We start from the raw sequence: 3779 nt of genomic DNA, 5'->3' as shown, positions 1-3779 counted from the left end.
GATGTTTGTACAACCATATTTATAGCAGCAGAGGCCCAGAGGCAGAAGCAACCCAAATGCCTATCAACAGATGAATGGATAAACAAAATATAGAATATACATACAATGGAATATTATTTAGCCTTAAAAAGAAAAGAAATTCTGTCATATGCTACAATATGGATGAACCTTGAGGATGTTATGCTAAACAAAATAAGCCAATCACAAAAGGATAAATACTGTACGATTCCACTTGTATGAGGTATGTAAAGTAGTCAAGTTCATAGAGACAGAAAGTGGAACGGTGGGTACCAGGTGCTGGTGGGGAGAGGGAAAAAGGGAGTTGTTTAATGAGTACAGAGTTTCAGATTTACAAGCCAAAAAATTTCTGGAGATCTGTTTCACAACAATGTGAATATACTTAACATGACTGAATGGCATCCTTAAAAATGGTTAAGATAGAAAGTCTTCTGTGAGGTGTCTTTTACTAGACACAGAAAAATAGCCTCCACTTTGCTGTATTTTGAGGATTTTGGAGGGGTGAATCCTACCGATTCAATCTTTACTCAAATCTGATCTTGAACTTAAATGTCTCTAATAATACTCTGTATTCCTAGATGGCTGTGCTAAATTCCATCACAACAGTCATTCCATCCAGTAATCATTCAATCAACAAGCATTTAGCAGGCATCCTGCTGGTATGTGCGATGGGCATCTGTTATATGCTGAGTAAACAGTTTTTGTCCACGGACTTCCGGGCTTACTCCTGTTGTGCTGTCTGATTCTGTGAGAAGCGAATCAATATAGGCCATTACTGACACATTCCTGGAGGCCTGAATCGTGTGCACTTTCGCCCTACCTCCGCTGTGTTCAACTGCTGAGAGAGTCCTGGGGACCACGTAAAACTATCACCGGTCAGTTTACCTGGATGAGACTGTCTTCAAAAGCCCAGTCAACTCAGGGGAAGACTAACTTCTTCCAGAATGCTCTGAATTTCTCCTGTCCATCAGAAGTACGCTATAACTGCTTCTATGCGAATGTGTGGCCAAACTTTCCCAAACTCTCTGATCCTTGGTTTAATGCTCAAAATGTAAACCTCCTATTATATATCTTGTTTTACACCCCCGTCTGCATTCTGCTCTGTGTGGCCTCTTCCTGCTGCACTGCTCCCCTGAAGCTTCCCACCGCTCCCCCTGGAGTCTCAAGCTACGCTAAGCAAACCCATGTAGGAGAGTGAGTTCCTCATGGAATTTTCCTCTACCTCTTGGCTAACAGAACTCCTCCAAGAGATTTCCCCGTATCTCTCTAAAAAGGATGCTACTCATTGCTCACATCTCAAATACCTGGAGTCAGGAAGTAGGTTAGGAGCCCTCCTTCCTTCCCAGGGTGACTTCTGAACTATTTCTAGTATTAAAGCCCTTGGTTCCACAACTACCACATAACCCAGTATACCAATCTCTGAACTCCCGTCTCCCCACTTCCTGGCCATCCCCTCTCATTCACTGACGAGTTTTCGAAGGTGTTATCATTAATAATGTGGACTTTGGAGTCCGATTTTCCTACGTTCCAGTCTCAGGTTTGCCACTTACTAGCTGTGTGCTCTTGGGCAAATCACTTAATGTCTGAGCTTCAATTTTCTTAGCTGTAAAATGGGATAGTGATAAAAACCTCCTCTTGGAGCGCAGTTACTGGCATTCAACACTCATTCAGCTACAAACCAAACAGAATAAAATCATAAACTGGTATATGTTCAGTGAAGGCTTTGAGACAGAGAATAAAGGAAGGCTATGATGGGGAAGGAGTTTAAGGAGGAGGTGCTTTTTAAGCTGAGACCTGAAGGAAGAGGAGGATGAAATGAGATAAAGCACGCGGAAGCACTCAGCACTGCGCTGGTCCCCTCAGCACATGGTAGTGACGGTGGTTACTTTTAGCGTTGCTGTATTTGGCACCTGGCTCTGAGCCTTCCTGTGCGTGTTAATGTCCACATAGATGACCCATTCCACATCCACACTGTCAGTTCTCTTTTCCTTTCTCCACTTTCCGGAACTTTATTAAAGAAAAAGTAATGTTGGTAAATCTCTAGACCATTATTCATTTTCTAGGACTCCCCCCTCAAAAATGTGATGTTTGATTTCCAAACACATGTCAGAGTGTACATGGTTCCCAGTTGCACTAAGTAGATGAAAAGCTGAAATCCTAAAATGTTCATCCTCTAATTTGCCCCAGTCTGTGGTCTATCTTTGGTTCAGCAAGAATCACCTAAACAGCCACTGTGGCTGCATTAATTTTTGTCTGCAGCTCTCTGAATTCTTCTCTATACAGCAGAATTTGAGCAGCTTCATTTAGAACTACATTTCCTGTGTCAAAACCAAGAATATGCTTGTCTACAGCAACAGGCAAATCTTCTGTCTGATTTGCTCCAGCAGCTGCATCCTGTGTCAGGAGCTCCTGGACCACAAAGCGAAGTGTCTTAAACATCACCACATTACCAGGTAATCACCGTGACCCTGAACCTGAATAAAGTTAGCAAAGCCTTGCAACTGGGATTATTTACATACAAATTGATCAACAGCTCTGCATTTTTAGTTGCACTGTCTGCCTGTTTTGCATTATCATGTCCCAAGTCCTTGTATTATTCAGCATTATCTCTGTATTCAAGGCTAACAGCTCAACCAAGAAGCTAGTCAATTGCTACTTGGTGAACTTGAATCTTGAAAAAACAGTTAATATCTCTGAGATACTTTTCAAAAGAACTTGGGCCAGTCACTGCTGTGAATGTTTCTTAAATTATTTCCGTCTTCAATCTCAATCATTTTCTGTCTTCGAGCCAAACAATAGTTTCTAAATTCTGTTGCAACTTTGCGGTATAGCTGGCAGGGCTGCAGTGATCATGGCTCCCGGATCTGGTCCCACAGGCTTCAGCCAGGAGAGGAGAAGGTGGTGCCAGCACTGGCAACGTGTTGAGAGCAGCCTGTTGGTTCTTTGGCCTCCTCAACTCCAGTGACTTTCACCTCTGCTCCACCTCAGGTACCCACCACTGTCATGGTCCCACTCTGGACCTCCCATCACCTAGGACTCCCTCATTTCTTAAACCTTTTTTTTTTTTTTTCATTTCTTAAATCTTGAATTCAGACATCTCCCTGTGACCACACCCCCACATCCTTCCACATTTTTTTCAGCCAGCTGCTCCCACTACACCTGTTTTTCAAATTTGTTAAAACTGCCAAGCCTCTGGCCTCTCTGTTGTCTCCCTTTCTATTCACCTCCTCTTTGGTAAGTTCCTCTCCTACCCAGGAAAGACTGAATGCCTTCACCATGTCTTTGCCAATCACTCCTCCTTTGCCCCATCGTCTTGTCATACCTGGATGCTTTTGGTGTTTGTGACACAACAAGGTCATGGTCTCCCTCTCAACTGCGTCTCCATTGCTGCCTGGCAATCTTTCTGTATTTTCCTGATCAGCTTTCTCTTTGGTACTTTAAATCTTCACTCTCCTTGGATGTCCCACCTATAGAAAAGAAGGGGATAGAGAACCTTTCATGTGTTAATCTCTTAATGTCCTGCCAACCCACATCTGGATAGCAGAGGCTGTCACAGCTCTCCCCATGTTGCCTCAGAGTCCTTCATTGTCTGGGGACACACCAGCTCCCTGTGTGCTGTCACTCCCCCCAGCTGTCACCTCTGTCTCTGCCTGAGGACTTCCCTCAGGCTGCCTCAATCACTGTGCCTGCACAGAGAACTGCAGGGAGCTGGAAATATACATCCCACCGCCCCCTACCACAAAGGGCAGCTCTTAACCTTT

At 44.0% G+C, this 3779-nt stretch overlaps 1 pseudogene; it reads right to left on the bottom strand.

Annotated features, from left to right (window-relative positions):
• Nucleotides 1-2184: 2184 nt before the first annotated feature.
• Nucleotides 2185-3336, bottom strand: LOC105071119 (RNA transcription, translation and transport factor protein pseudogene; annotated as a pseudogene).
• Nucleotides 3337-3779: the final 443 nt, after the last annotated feature.

The sequence above is a fragment of the Camelus bactrianus genome, chromosome 13 (genome assembly GCF_048773025.1).
Source record: "Camelus bactrianus isolate YW-2024 breed Bactrian camel chromosome 13, ASM4877302v1, whole genome shotgun sequence".
NCBI lineage: Eukaryota > Metazoa > Chordata > Mammalia > Artiodactyla > Camelidae > Camelus > Camelus bactrianus.
Note: the sequence above shows the minus strand (reverse complement) of the source record. Positions and strands in the feature narration are given on the sequence as shown.